Raw genomic sequence first — 16,420 nt, 5'->3', positions numbered from 1 at the left:
TCTCTTTGGCTTTTATGTGACTTCCCTTGTTATCCATGGTTGTGCCACCTTGCCTTTAGAATCATTCTTCCTCTTTCGGATGTATACATCCTGTGCCTTCCAAGTTGCTTCCAGAAATTCCAGCCATTGTTGCTCTGCCATCATCCCTGCCAGTGTTCTTTCCCAGTCAATTCTGGCCATCTCCTCTTTCATGCCTCTGTAATTCCCTTTACTCCACTGTAATATTGATACATCTGACTTTAGCTTCTCTTTCTCACATTTCAGGTAAATTCCATCATATTCTGATCACTTTCCCCTGATGATTCTTTTACCTTAAGCTCTTTAAACAATTCCGGTTCATTGCACAACACCCAATCCAGAATAGCTGATCCCTTCGTGGGTTCAACCACAAGCTGCTCTAAAGATCCATCTCGTAGGCATTTGAAAAATTCTCCCTCTTGGATTCCTGCACCAACCTGAATTTCTCAATCTGCCTGTGTGTTGAAATCCCCCATGACTATTGTAATGTTGCCCTTTTGGCATGCATTTTCTATCTCCCGTTGTAACTTGTAGACCACATCCTTACTACTGTTTTGGGGTCTGTATATAACTCCCATCAGGGTCTTTTTACCCTTGCTGTTCCTTAGCTCTATCCACAATGATTCAACACCTTCCAACCCTATGTCACCTCTTTCTGATGATGTGATTTCATTTTTTGCCGACAGAGCAACACTGCCCACTCTGCCTTCTTGCCTAACCTTTCGGTACAACGTGTATCCTGGGACATTAAGCTCCCAGCTATAATCTTCATGACTCAGTGATGCCTACATCATCGTACTTGCCCATCTGTAACTGTTCTACAAGCTCATAGACCTTATTCCATATCCTGCATGCATTCAAATTTTATACCTTAAGTCCTGTATTCGCCCTTTTCGATTTTGCCTGCCTCTTACATCGCAGCTTATCCTGTGGACTGCAACTCTGCCTCATCATCGGCCTCTCCCTGCCAGAAGTCTCATCAAACACTGTCCCTGCTTGTAAACCAACAACCTCATCTTCAGCACTATTGCTCTGGTTTCCATCCCCCTGCCAAATTAGTTTCAACCCATCCAAACAACTCTAGCCAAGTTGCCTGCAAGGATATTGGACCTCCTTGGGTTCAGGTGTAACCTGTCCCTTTTTTTACAGATCATACCTTCCCCAAAAAAGATGCCAATGATCCATAAATCTGAACCCCTGTCCTCTGCGCCAGTTCCTCAGCCACGCATTCACCTGCCAAATCATCCTATTCTTGCCCTCTCTGGCACGAGGCACAGGCAGAAATCCAGAGATGACTAACCTGGAGGTCCAGTTTCTCAGCTTTCTACCGAGCTCCCTAAATTCTCTTCTCAGGACCTCCTCACCTTGTCTACCTACGTCATTGGTGCCCATATGCACCAAGACTCCTAGCTGTTCACCCTCGTTCTTGAGAATGCCATGGACATGATTCGAGACATTCCTGGTCCTGGCACCAGGGAGGCAAGGGGCAATCCAGGTGTCTCTATTGTACCCAAAGAAACTCACCTCTGTTCCTCTGGCTGTGGAATCTCTTATCAACACCGCAGTCCTCTTCACTTCTCTGGTCTTCAAGCCAGGATACCATACTCAGTGCCAGAGACCTAGTCACTGTGGCTCCCCGGTAGGTCATCCCCATCAATAGTATCTAGAGTTACATCCTTATTATTGAGGAGAATGGCCACAGGTGTACCCTGCACTGGCTGTGCATGTCCCCTCTTTCTCTTGACAATTATCCATTTACCTGTCTCCTGCAAGCAAGGGTTAATTACCTCTCTGTAGCTCCTGTCTATCACCTCCTAATTCTCCTGTGTGAACCAAATGTCATCGAGCTGCAGCTCCAGTTCCTTAATGCATTCTCTCATGAGCTGCAACTTGGTGCAGACTGGAGGTCTCCCAGAATTCCCACATCCCACACACACGCACACACACACACACACACACACACACGCACACACACACTACAAAACACTGCCTCTGGATCCATTCTCACTAAACTATGCACATCTTGTCCATGTTGAACTACTTAAACAGCCTACTCCCATCGACCTTCACTGGGACCATAGCCCTCTATGGACCTACCCAAACTTCTCTTAAATGTTGAAATCGAGCTCGTATGCACCACTTGCGCTGGCAGCTCGCTCCACTCTCTCACCACCTTCTGAGTGAAGAGGTTCCCCCCCATGCTCCCCTTAAACTTTTCAGCTTTCTCCATTAACCCATGACCTCTGGTTGTAGTCCCACCCAACCTCAGTGGAAAATGCCTGCTTGTATTCGATTTGTAATTCAGGGAGTGGGAAGCACAGAATCAAATATCGTTGTGATGATTGTACGTTCTAGTATCAATTGTTTAGCGACAATAAAGTATGAAGTATTTACCCTATCTATGCCCCTCATAATTTTGGATACCATTCTCAATCTTCTATACCCTTCTATACCCTTCAATCTTCTATGTTGCAAGGAGTGATGTCCTAACCTATTCAATCTTTCCTTATAACTCACGTCCTCCAGATCCGGCAACATCCAGTTTGTAGGAAAATAGCTATTCCTGAAGCTAACAGTCCGCTGCTTCAGATTTCTGTACTTCCTTCAAACAGCAGCTGTGAGAAGGGTGCATGATCGGATGGTGCGAGTTCTTGGTGGCAGATGCAGCCGTCTTGAGACCGTGACCCCTGGAGCTGCTGTCAGTGGTGGGAAAGGCATTGCCCACGACGGACTGGGCTGCATTCACAGCACTCTGCAGCTCCTTGTATCCCTCTGCATTGGAATGGCCGCAACAGGCTGTAACGGTTATCTCGAAGTGAACAAAGACCACTGGGAGTCTAAGCAGGGGGTTGACAATGGATGACGCAATAAACCCAGTAATGAAGTTCCAAGTCAAAGGAAGTATGTTTGATTCTTTGTTAAGAAACCAGCAAAGACGAACAATTTTACAACAGTGAAAAAAATTAATGAAACTAAAACCAGCAATATTACAAAATATCAATATTAGCAGCAAGTGTTCCTAGGCAGTCAACAAAAAGTATCATTCCGAGGCTCCCTGGCTCTACCCAGACTAAACTTGACCCAAGACAAAGTGTGAATAGAACTACACCCTTTGCTACCACCACACCCCGATCCATGTGACAAATTTCCCATAATAAACGTGCAATGCAAAGTACCGCACAGTCAGACAGAAAATAGATACGTGGTTTTTACACAGGCTATAATGCAACCAGTCAGGATATTTTCAACAGTGCTTCTTTAGAGGTTTGTTAGAGTACTTGAGGACATGCCAAATCTTCTTAAGCTTCTCAGAATGCAGAGCCTGCTTTTGTGATTGCAGCCTCATGTTGGGCCAACGGCAGATCACTACTCAGATATCTGAAGCCACTTTTCACCTCTGACTCACCAATGAGAACCGGCGTACGGTCTGCCAACTTCCCCTTTCTGAAATCAACTGTCAGTTCCTTGGTTTTGTTGACGTTAAGCTTGATGTTGTGACACCACTCAACTGAATTTTCTATCTCACTCCTCTATGCTGACTCATTATAAGACCATAAGACATAGGAGCAGAATTAGCCATTGAGTATCCTGCGTCATTCCATCATGGCCGATTTATTATCCCTCTCAACCCCATTCTCCTGCCTTCTCCCCATAACCTTTGATTCCCTGACTAATCAAGAACCTATCAAACTCCACTTTAAATATACCCAGTGACAGGGTCTCCACAGCCCCACAGCCGTCCATGGTCATCAGTTCCACAGACTCACCACCCTCTGGCTAAAGGAGTTCTTCCTCATCTCTGATCTAGAGGGGCGTCCTTCTATTCTGAGGCTACGTCCACACGAGACCAGATAATTTTGAAAATGCTGGTTTCACGTAAAAACGGCAGGCGTCCACACCAAGAGTTTTTGAAAATTCCTCCGTCCACATTAAAGCGGGTATTTGGACGAATCTCCTCCTACTGGGCGTGCACAGGACACATCTACAGAAAACAAGCGACATGTTTGGTGTCGAATCTCGCTGTGAAAGTGCGCGCTTGTGCAGTTACAGACTAGAAAAACTTAAAAGGAATTGCTGTTGGCTCTCGCGCAGGAGGACTTAAAACTAAAAAAAACCAAATACTGGAGCGTATGGATGCAACCGACAGGGAGTTCACGGACAGTACGACCCGGCTGACGACGAATATTGAAAAACTGACTAACTCAGTTGCATTAATAAAGCACTTTGCTAAATGTATAAAGCATGTCTGCATCAGTGTTATCTTGTATTCCCAGACAATGTTACATTAGGCTGTTACACATCTATTGTCAGAGAAGTACTTGTATAAGTAGGTAAACCACCTTCATACAAGCAAGGACAGAAAACAGGGCAAAGTGAGTATACTTACTTATTCTGTAAGCTATGGGTCAAAGTACTTGGTGAGTACATTTCTAACTCTTCTGGCTTCAGTCTCGCTGTCGTCTGTTCTGAAATTGTTAGGTTGTGTGGGGGGTTGCGTTCAAGAAAACAATGAAATGCCGCGCTGCCGCCAACTGTTCGGCACGTCATGACAGCGTTTTAAAAAATATCCGTTTACCCCGTCCACACTGCTCTGCACAATCGGCGTTTTCAAATTTACACACCCTGGAGGGCATTCTAGAAAATCTCCGTTCTCGGGGGAGGAAAATGCCGTTTCAGTGTGGACGGAGGGTCAAAACGAAGAGAAAAAACTTCAGTTACGGATTTATCTGGTCTAGTGTGGATGTAGCCTGAGACTGTACCATCTGATCCTAGACTCCCCCACTTGAGAAAACATCCTCTCCATGTCCACTCTACCTAGGCCTTTCAATATTCGATAGGTTTCAATGAGATCCCCCCTCATTCTTCTAAATTCCAGTGAGTACAGGCCCAGAGCCATCAATCTCCCCTCATACTTTAACCCTTTCATTCCCAGGATCATTCTCTTGAATCTCCTCTGGACCCTCTCGAAAGCCAGCATATCCATTCAAAGACTAAGGGACAAAAGCTGCTCACAATACTTCAATACAGCGCTTATAACTCATTACCCATGGTTCAGACAACAACAGTGATGTCATCGGCGAACTAATAGATGCGTTGTCAGAATCAGGTTTGTTATCACCAGCATGTGTCGTGAAATTTGTTAACACACGTTGTGTACACACTTGTGGGTGTAAACGGAGTAAAGAAGTGGGGGGGCTAGACAAGAAGTCTTGAGGTGCACCTATGTTAATAAGGAGAAGATATTGTTACTAATCCGTACAGATTCAGATCTGCCGATGAGGAAGTCAAGGCACAAACAAGAGAAAATCTGCAGAGCAACACACATCAAAGTTGCTGGTGAACGCAGCAGGCCAGGCAGCATCTCTAGGAAGAGGTACAGTCGACGTTTCAGGCTGAGACCCTTCGTCAGGACTAACTGAAGGAAGAGCTAGTAAGAGATTTGAAAGTGGGAGGGGGAGGGGGAGATCCAAAATGATAGGAGAAGACAGGAGAGGGAGGGATGGAGCCAAGAGCTGGACAGGTGATTGGCGAAGGGATATGAGAGGATCATGGGACAGGAGGCCCAGGGAGAAAGACGGGGGAGGGGGGGGACCCAGAGGATGGGCAAGGGGTATAGTCAGAGGGACAGAGGGAGAAAAAGGAGAGAGAGAGAAAGAATGTGTGTATATAAATAAATAACGGATGGGGTACGAGGGGGAGGTGGCGCATTAGCGGAAGTTAGAGAAGTCAATGTTCATGCCATCAGGTTGGAGGCTACCCAGATGGAATATAAGGTGCTGTTCCTCCAACCTGAGTGTGGCTTCATCTTTATAGCAGCGAAGGCCGTGGATAGACATGTCAGAATGGGAATGGGATGTGGAATTAAAATGTGTGGCCACTGGGAGATCCTGCTTTCTCTGGTGGACAGAGCGAAAGTCTGCAGATGCTGGAAATCCAAAGCAACACACACACAAAATGCTGGAGGAAGTCAGCAGGCCAGGCAGCATCTATGTGGAAAAAAAAGTACAGTTGACTTTTCGGGCCGAGACCCTTCGGCAGGACTGGAGAAAAAAAAAGCTGAGGAGTAGATTGAAAAGGTGGGGGGAGGGGAGAGAGAAGAGAGGTGATAGGTGAATCGTGAAGGGCGGAGGGATGGAGTAGCGAAGGATCCACTTGAAAAGGGAGGCACAGAGGCCCAGGTTTGGGAGCTTGCACGAGTACGTGCTGAGGGACGCACAGAAGCTCCGTGCAGCCACCGCGAGGGCTCGGTGAGGGAGTGCCATGGCACAGGGTTCTTCTACTCGACAGGGAGGCATTGCGTTGGGTGAGAAAGCCCCTGGATTATTGTAATGGTGTGCCACCTGAGGGGGCCACTGGAGTATGGAAACCCATTCATAGTGTGGAAACTGCACTGCAGCGGACAGGAAGGCTCCTGAGTGGGTGGTCAAAACTGTCCAATGCATCATTGGCACCGGCCTACTCTCCACCAGGGGCATGTATATAGAAAGGTGCCAGAAAAGGGCCAGTAATATCATGAAGGATCCCACCCACCCTGCTCATGGACTGCTTGTCCCACTCCCATCAGGGAGGAGGCTACGTAGTCTCCACGCCAAAACACCAGACTCAATAACTGTTACTTTCCCAAGCAGTAAGGTTAATCAACACCTCCACCCACTGACCCAGCCCTCCACACCCCCAACCACCACTACTTTATCATTTCCTGTCAGTCACCTTATGTACAGGCACTCCAGTGCCCAGCGTCACTTCATGGACATACAATTGATCTATGTACATAAGCTATCTTATGTATTTATATTTATTGTGCTTTTTGTTCGTGTGTTTTTATCTTATTCTGTTTTTTTTCAGTCTTGTTTACACCTGTGTACTGGAAATAACATTAGGCAATTATTGAAGCTTGAACAGTCCTGTTAGTTTTAAGGAGTGTAATTGAGGGCGATGGGGTGGAGACACGTCCCTACCTAAGGAGGTGTAAGGCGCTCCTTCCCTCCGCTAGCCTGCAGGTCATCCTTGGACAAGGTGTAGCATCTGCTTAGCCTAACCCACCCCGATCTGGGTCACGTGAAGCGATGGGAGCAGGTGGTGGATGGTCGTACGAGCAGCCGGTGCAGATCACAAGTCCCAGTTATGCCACCACGGACACCAGGCAGACATTCTCTGGTAATGGCCGGGGTCACCCATCTTGTAAAGGCACCGCCCAGAAGAAGGCAATTGCAAACCACTTCTGCGGAAAAATTTGCCAAGAACAGTCCTGGTCATGGAAAGGCCGTGATCGCCCAAGTCAGTACATAATGGTGATGAATAGTAATTTAATGCACAGATTGAAAGTATGAATGGAAGGTATTGCAAGGTTTGTTCTTCTAATTTTATAATATTATGGACAAAGTATATTTTGAGTTAAAAATAGGCCAGGCTGATTTAGAGGCCGTTTATCTTTATTCCTCTCCATTGATGCTGCCTAACCAGCTGAGTTCCTCCAGCACTGTGTGTGTGTGTTACCCTGGGTTTCAAAGTTCAAAGTAAATTGTATTATCAAAGTCATATATGTCACCATATACAACCATATTCATTTTCCTGTGGGCATACTCAGCAAATCTATGGAATAGTAATTCTTAGCAGGATAAATGGAAGATCAACCACAGTGCATAAGACAACAAACTGTGCAAAATGCAAGTAAAAATAAAATGCAATAAATAATGAGAACACGAGAATCTCTGTGTTTGTCATTTGCATCTCTCCCGGATCACTGGGGGCCGTGCACGATCCGGATTCCGCACGTCACCTGGGACCCGTGCACGATCCGGATTCCGCGCGCCCCCGGCCGGACCCGGACGTCACCTGGGGCGACGGGGAGCCGTGCACAACCCGGCGAGCCGCACATACTGTACGGTACTCCGCCGGCCGGGCCACGCAGCGCCCCTCCTCCCGGGGAGCCCGGGAACCGCCTGTCACTCAAGCAGCTCTCGCGAGGCCGCGCAGGTTGCGCGGCGTCTGCTCCCGAGTGCCGGCGGTGAGGGTCCCGGCACTCCGCGTCCTGCTCGATGGTCTGCGGTCCGGGCTCCTTCGCACGATCCGCTGAGCTGGCATGAGGAACAGCCGTGAGTATCCAGAGCGAGTGCTACTTTGCATGGAGGCGGTGCCTGAAGGAAGGTTCCCTTTCCTTCCTCCAGGCTGGAGATATAATTCCAACCTTGCATGATTTGCAGGAGTGACATTTCTAGCAATGACACTGTTAATTAGTTTTGCAAAGTTGCAAGTTGCATTTACTTTGTGAAATGTGGCTGTTGCTTTATGAAATGAACTGTGTCATTGAGAGAATGGTTGCGTCCTTTTATAATCCAACACCCAAAGGTCTGGATTATGGTTTTAAAAGTTGGCGATTTACTTTTAAAAAGCATTTTTTTTCACGTAAGGGGAGCAGTGTCACAGAGGACACTTTATTGTGCCTATGGAGTTCTCGCCCTCCGTGGACTCCCCAATCTCTCGCCCAACAGCTGTCTGTCTGTGTCTCTTCCATTCTGGCCCCTTGATCTTCCGAGAATGCAATCGTTCCTCTACGGATGACTGTTCATTTTGCTCGCCCTGGTCCGAGGTTCATGAATTCTCTCCCTGAAGATTTCCACTCTCTTTCTTGTATAAAATGCTCCTCTCCATAATGCGTCGCTACGTGACCCTAAGCCAATTGATAACACTTCTGAGTAACGTGCAAAATGCTGGAGGAGCTATCAAGTCATGCAGCATCTTTGCAAAGACATAAAGCGCCGACGTTTCGGGCCGAGACCCTTCATCAGGATATTTTATGAAATATCTGAGGACATTGTTATGTTAGAGACGCTATATATATAATAAGTTATTGAGGTTCTGAGGTCTTGAATTGAAATTTCATTGTTAGTCATTTTTTGGTAAACGTTTCCAAGCCACAAGTTCTCACCTTTTAAGTAGAATAGAAAGATGTTATTTAGCAAATTTTAATAGCCTCCTAAGGAATGGACCAGGAGGGTGGAGTCAGAATTTATAATCTTTGGATAACAACAGTCACTGTATCCTCCAAGCAGTGACTGAAATGCACCCGTGCACATAGCCTTTGTTGCCATGCAGCTAGAATTTTCTTTTATATGATGTTAATATAAGATAAAAAAATTTCCTGCTCGGAGCAAGGTTTGATAGGCACAGCTGGAGAATGAATCGGAGGGAGCGTCGACAGCAACCCGAGGTTCCTTTTATCAAAGTAAACTTTTATTCATAATTTAAAATGAATATGCTGTGTGATGCCTTTTCAGAAAAGGTACCAAAGTAAATTTATTGTCAAACTACATATATGTCACTTTATACTACCCTGAAATTCATTTTCTTGTGGGTATTCATAGTAGAGCAAAGAAATACAGTAGAACCAATAACAAATTGCAAGCAAACAATGTACAAAAGAAGACAAACTGTGTAAATATAATAATAAATAATTCTGAGCCCATGAGTGGTAGAGTCCGTGAAAGTGAGTTCATAGTTTCCCTGAGATTAAGAAACCAGTCCTTGTTAGAATGACATATGTACAGTGTAAACATTATTATTAAACCATACTGCTTTTTTTTCTAACCCCCTTGTAAGCGTAGGTGGCCTAAGAGGTTACAGCTCTGATTTCAGTTAGGTTTCTCGGGCAACAGTAAACCCTTTGAGGAATGCCTATTGTGTATCCTCAATGCACAGCGTAACAAAACAAGTATGAGCTTGGCATCTGCCGTCTCCTACCTTTTCTTTAGAGGACATGAAATCCTCCTGTTTGTTTTATTTACTAGTCTGCACATTTAAATGTAGTTTCTGGAGCAGCCAACAGCACTTTTATTTATTGTTGTTTTGTTTTTCTCTCTGTATTTGCTGAATTTTTCTTTTGTGCATTGGTTATTTACCCGTCTTTGCGTGTAGTTTTTCACTGATTCTGTTGTGGCCTCTTTGTATCTGGTGTGAATGCCTGCAAGTAAATGAATCTCAGGGTGGTACATGGTGACATATCTGCACTTTCAGAACAAATTTACTTTGAACTTCAATGTGTTTTAGAAACAGGTGTATAAGAACAACTGTGCATTAATTCCTTTTTGACTCAAATTGAAAGCAAGTTCAAGAATGGTGCAGAAAGGTTGTTATTTTAGGCATCAGTGCTGTTCTTGCAAGAATATATTTCTTTAAATACTTTCCAGAAAAGGAATGCACATCAAGCAAGGAGTAAAAGGGATTAAGTTTTTTTGAAGGCAAGAGACAGGTGGTTGGGGGGATGGAAGGGAAAGAGACAAAGCAGAATAGGAAAAGAATAGCAAAGGAAAGGGAAATGGTTTAAACATTGACCAAGCATGGGATAATAAGGGGGATGCGAATGGCAGGGCTCAAATTAAAACAGAATAAACTGGATCTGAAGGGTCAAAGGATGGCAAGAAAAGTTTGAATCACAATCGGTTTATTATCACTGATGTATGTTGTAAATTGTGTTGTTTTGTGGTTGCTATACAGTGCAATACATACATATATCATAAAGTACCATAAGAAATGTATATATAGTAGTTTTCCATGATAGAACGGGAGGGATTAAAGGGGGAGGGGTGACATTACCGGTCAGGGAAAGTGTCACGGCAGTGCTCAGACAGGGACAGACTGGAGGGCTCACCAGTGAGGTGTTTTGGGTAGAACTGAGGAATAAGGAAGGTATGATCACGTTAATGGGATTATATTATAGACCACCCAGCAATCCGCAGGATTTAGGTGAGCAGGTTTGTAGAGAGGTCGCAGGCTTTTGCATGAAACATAAGGTTGTGATAGTAGGTGATTTTAACTTTCCACACAATGACTCAGGCTCCCAGATTGTAACAGGGCTGCATAGGAAAGAGTTTGTCAAATGTGTTCAGGAAAGTTTAGAGTCATAGGGAAGTACAGCACAGAAACAGGCCCTTTGTCCCCTCTAGTCCATGCCAATGCATTTAAACTGCCTACTCCCAGCTAGGTCCATAGCTGTCCATATCCCTACTATCCAACGACCTATCCAAACTTCGCTTAAATGTTGAAATCGGGCTCGTGTGCACCACTTGTGCCTAGCTTCCTTAATCAGTACATAAAAGTCCAAACTAGAGAGTGTGATACTGTATTTCCAATAACAGAATGAGACCATGAGACATAGGAGCATAATTAGGCCATTTGGCCCATCAACTGTAGGCCAGTTAGCTGAACATCTGTAGTTGGGAAAATGCTTGAAGCTGTCATTAAGGAAGAAATAGCGAAACATTTAGAAAGGAGTGGTTCCATTAAGACAGATGCAGCATGGATTCAGAATGGCAGGTCCTGTTTGACAAACTTACTGGAGTTCTTTGAGGACATAATGAGTGCAGTGGATAGAGGGGAACAGGTGGATGTCATATACTCGGATTTCCAGAAGGCGTTTGATAAGGTGCCGCACAAGAGACTTATAAATAAGATACGGATGCATGGAGTTGGAGGAAGTGTATTGGCATGGATAGTGGATTGGTTAACCGATGGAAGGCAGAGTTGGTATAAATGGACGTTTCTCCGGTTGGCAGTCTGTGGTGAGTGGGGTGCCACAGGGGTCGGTGTTGGGCCTGCAGCTGTTTATCATTTACATTGATGATTTGGAAGAGGGGACTGAGTGTAGCGCAGCAAAATTTGCTGATGACACTAAACTGAGTGAAAAAGCAAATTGTACAGAGGATGTGGAGAGTCTGCAGAGGGATAGAGATAGGTTAAGTGAGTGGCCCAAGGTCTGGCAGATGGAATACAACGTTGGTAAATGCGAGATCATCCACTTTGGAAGGAATAATAGAAGAGCAGATTATGATTTAAACGGTGAAAGATTGCAGCATGCTGTTGTGCAGAGGGACTTGGGAGAGCTTGTTCATGAATCGCAAAAAGTTGACTTGCAGGTATAACAGGTTATTAAGAAGGCAAATGGAATGTTGGCCTTCATTGCTAGAGGGATTGAATTGAAGAGCAGGGAGATCATGCTGCAACTATACAGGGTACTGGTGAGGCCGCACCTGGAGTACTGTGTGCAGTTCTGGTCTCCATACTTGAGGAAGGATATACTGGCTTTGGAGGCAGTGCAGAGGAGGTTCACCAGGTTGATTCCAGGGATGAAGGAGTTAATCTATGAGGCAAGATTGAGTCATCTGGGACTATACTCTCTGGAATTCAGAAGAATGAGAGGAGATCTTATAGAAACATACAAAATTTTGAAAGGAATAGTTAAGATAGAAGTAGGAAAGTTGTTTCCATTGGTCGGTGAGACTAGAACTAGGGGACATTGCCTCAAGATTCAGGGGAGAAGATTTAGGAAGGACATGAGGAGAAACTGTTTTTCCCAGAGAGTGGTGAATCTGTGGAATTCTCTGCCCGGGGAAGCAGTTGAGGCTTCTTCACTAAATATATTTAAGATACAGTGAGATAGGTTTTTACAGAGTAGGGGAATTAAGGGTTATGGGGAAAAGGCAGGTGGATGGAGCTGAGTTTACGGACAGATCAGCCATGATCTTACTGAATGGCGGGGCAGGCTCGAAGGGCCGGATGGTCTACTCCTGCTCCTATTTCTTATGCTCTTATGTTCTTGTATCTGGTCTGCCATTTCATCATACTGATTTATTATCCCTCTCAACCCCATTCTGCCTTAAGTATACCCAAATGACTGGGCCTCCACAGCCATCTGTGACAATGAATTTCGCCGATTCACCACTTTCTGGCTATTAAAAAAAAATCCTCATCTCTGTTCTAAATGGATGCCTCTCTGTTCTGAGGCTGTGCCTTCTGGTCCTAAACTATGTCGGCCTTTCAATGTTCGTTAGATTTCAATGAGATCCTCCCTCATTCTTATAAACTCCAGTGAATACAGGCCCAGGGCCATTAAGCGCTTCCCGTATGTCAACCCTGTCATTCCTGGGATCATTGTGATCTTCCTCTGAACCCTCTCCAATGTCAGCACATTCTGTCTTAGATCAAGGGCCCAAAGCTACTCACAGTACTCCAAGTGTGGTCTGACCAATATTTTATAAAGCCTCAGCATTACATCCTTGCTTTTGTATTCTAGTCCTCGTAAAATAAGTGCAAATATAGCATTTTCCTACTTGTGAATGACTCAACCTTCATGTTAACCTTTAGGGAATCCTGCACGAGTACTCACAAGTCCTCCTGCACTTCTGAGTTTTGAATTTTCTCCTCATTTAGAAAATAATCCATGTCTTTATGCATGACCAGACTATGCACTTCCCTATACTATATTCCATCTGCCACTTCTTTACCTCCCAATCTGTCTAAGTCCTTCTGCAGACTCCCTGCTTCCTCAAAACTATCTGCCTCTCCACCTGCCATCGTATCATCTGCGAACATGACCACAAAGCCTTCAATTCTATTCCAAAATCATTGACATGTACAGCGAAAAGAAACAGTGCCAACACTGACCCCTGCAGCACACCACTAGTCGCTGGCAGCCGACCAGAAAAGGCCCTCTTTGTTCCTGCTTTTTGCCTCAATCTTATAACCATGCTAGAATCTTTCCTGAAATAGCATGGACTGTTAGCTTGTTAAGCAGCCTCATGTGTGGGACCTTGTCAAAGGCCTCCTAAAAATCCAAGTAAACATCATCCACTGACTGTCCTTTGTCAACCCTGCCTATTATTTCCTCTAAAGAGTTCCAACAGATTTGTCAGGTGGGATTTCCCCTTGAGGAAACCATGCTGACTTTTGCCTGTTTTATCACATGCCTCCAAGCACCTCGAAATCCCTTCCTTAATAATAGAATCCAAAATCCTCCCAACCACTGAAGTCAGGCTAATTGGCCTATAATTTCCTTTCCTCTGCCTCCCTTCTTGAAGAGTAGAGTGACATTTGCAGTTTTCCAGTCCTCTACATCCATTCCAGAATCTAGTGATTCTTGAAAGTTCATTACTTTTCAGCTTCTTCTTTCAGAACCCTCGGGTGCACACCATCTAGTTCAGGTGATTTATCTACCTTCAGACCTTTCAGTTTCCCAACAACTTCCTCCCTACTAATGGCACTTCTGACTCCTGACATTCTTGCATTTCTAGGCATTCTGCAAGTGTCACGGTGAAGACTGACACAAAAATACTTACTCAGTTTGTCCACCATTTCTTTGTCCCCAATTACTACAGCATTTTCTAGCGGCCCAATATCCACTCTTGCTTCTCTTTTACACTTTATGTATCTGAAAACCTTTTTGTATCCTCTTTTATGTTATTGGCTAGCTTACATATTTCATCTTTTCTCTCTTCATGACTTTTTAGTTGCCTTCTGTAGGTTTTTAAAAAGCTTCCCAATCCTCTAATTTCCCACTAATATTTGCCGTATTATATGCCCTCTCTCTGGCTTTTATGGTGGCTTTGACTTCTCTTGTCAACCACGGTTGCCTCATCCTCCCTTTAGAAAACTACTTGATCTTTGGGGTCAACAACAGGAATTCTGCAGATGTTGGAAATTCAAGCAACACACATCAAAGTTGCTGGTGAACGCAGCAGGCCAGGCAGCATCTCTAGGAAGAGGTACAGTCGACGTTTCAGGCCGAGACCCTTCGTCAGGACTAACTGAAGGAAGAGCTAGTAAGAGATTTGAAAGTGGGAGGGGGAGATCCAAAATGATAGGAGAAGACAGGAGGGGGACGGATGGAGCCAAGAGCTGGAAAGTTGATTGGCAAAAGGGATATGAGAGGATCATGGGACAGGAGGCCTAGGGAGAAAGAAAAGGGGGAGGGAGGGAAAACCCAGAGGATGGGCAAGGGGTATAGTGAGAGGGACAGAGGGAGAAAAAGGAGAGAGAGGAAAAGAATGTGTGTGTATATAAATAAATAATGGATGGGGTACGAGGGGGAGGTGGGGCATTAGCGGAAGTTTGAGAAGTCAATGTTGGTGCCATCAGGTTGGAGGCTACCCAGACGGAATATAAGGTGTTGTTCCTCCAACCTGAGTGTGGCTTTATCTTTACAGTAGAGGAGGCCGTGGATAGACATGTCAGAATGGGAATGGGACGTGGAATTAAAATGTGTGGCCACTGGGAGATCCTGCTTGAGAATCCCTTTTGCCAATCACCTGTCCAGCTCTTGGCTCCACCCCTCCCCCTCCTGTCTTCTCCTATCATTTTGGATCTCCCCCTCCCCCTCCCACTTTCAAATCTCTTACTAGCTCTTCCTTCAGTTAGTCCTGACGAAGGGTCTCGGCCCGAAACGTCGACTGTACCTCTTCCTAGAGATGCTGCCTGGCCTGCTGCGTTCACCAGCAACTTTGATGTGTGTTGCTTTTTCCACTGAGGTTGGGTGAGGCTGCAACCAGAGGTCATGGGTTAAATGCGAAAGGTGAAATGTTTAAGGGGAACCATCTTCACTCAGAGGATGGGGAGAGTGTGAAACAAGCTACCAGTGCAAGTGCTGGATGTGGATTCGTTTTGAACATTTGAAAGAAATTTGGATAAGTACATGAATGGTTGGGGAATGGAGGGCTGTGCTCTGGGCTGTGTTAACGGGACTAGAGCGATTAATGATTTCGCGCAGACTAACTGAGCCGAAGGGCCTGTTTCTATGACTAGTGCAGACAGAGAGCAAAAATAGTGTGGTGGTGGTCATGGGTTTATTGTCCATTCAGAAATCTGGTGGTGGAGGGGAAGAAGCTGCCCCTAAGACACCGAGTGTGTGTTTTTAGGCTCCTTACCACCTCCCTGGTGGTAGTAATGAGAAAAGGACATGTCCTGGATGGATTGGTTCATTCATGATGTAGACTGCCTTTTTGAGGTTGGAGATCTCCTCGATGGTGGGGAAGCCATTGAGTGGGTGAAAATAGAATTTGGAAAGTATTGTGAAGTTGATTTCCTGGAGCACAAGACCACAACGTCGCTGTACGGGGATAGTGGAGGTGTTGAACTGCAGAGTCATGCACAATGACATTTTTGAAAGTTTTAACTGGGAATGATGGCAAAGGAATCATTGAAAAAATTTGAAACTCCAAGATAATATCTGTGTGTGAGAGTGACACTCTGTGAGGAGCAGTTGGAAGACAATTTTACTAAGCACTCAGATGTTGAATTCAATTTGGGTCAATGTTCATGATTCAAGGTTCAGAGTCGAGATTGTTTAATATCATTTCCAGGGCATGCGTAAAGGAAAATGAAATAATTGTTACTCTGGATCTGATACAGCATGAAAATCAACTCAATAACGTAAAGGATACAAAAATAGAAAAATAACACAAATGTAAATACATAAGAGAACTTATATACGTAGATTGGTTGTATGTCTATAAAGATACATGAGGCACAACAATATCTGTACTTAACGTGACCGACAGGTGGCGTTTGGGGGTGTGGGTGGGTGGGTTTGTGGGTGAAGATATTGATCAGCCTTACTGCTAGGGGAAGATAA

The 16,420-nt window shown here is 45.0% G+C and overlaps 1 protein-coding gene across 4 annotated transcripts in view; it reads left to right on the top strand.

Annotated features, from left to right (window-relative positions):
• Positions 1–7,885: 7,885 nt before the first annotated feature.
• The window catches only part of LOC140195036 (mediator of RNA polymerase II transcription subunit 30-like), a 137,899-nt gene continuing 129,364 nt past the window's right edge, over positions 7,886–16,420 (top strand). For 2 of the 4 annotated variants that reach the window (XR_011885345.1, XM_072252642.1), the window contains exon 1: positions 7,889–8,114. The gene's annotated coding sequence lies outside the window, so the exon portion shown is untranslated. Of the gene's footprint in view, positions 8,115–16,420 lie in introns of all 4 variants that reach the window. The other 2 variants (XM_072252651.1, XM_072252628.1) reach the window with 2 other exon arrangements.

This window comes from Mobula birostris, chromosome 1 (assembly GCF_030028105.1).
Source record: "Mobula birostris isolate sMobBir1 chromosome 1, sMobBir1.hap1, whole genome shotgun sequence".
Taxonomy (NCBI): Eukaryota; Metazoa; Chordata; class Chondrichthyes; order Myliobatiformes; family Myliobatidae; genus Mobula; species Mobula birostris.
The sequence above is the reverse complement of the archived record's forward strand: the minus strand, read 5'-3'. Positions and strand labels throughout refer to the sequence as shown.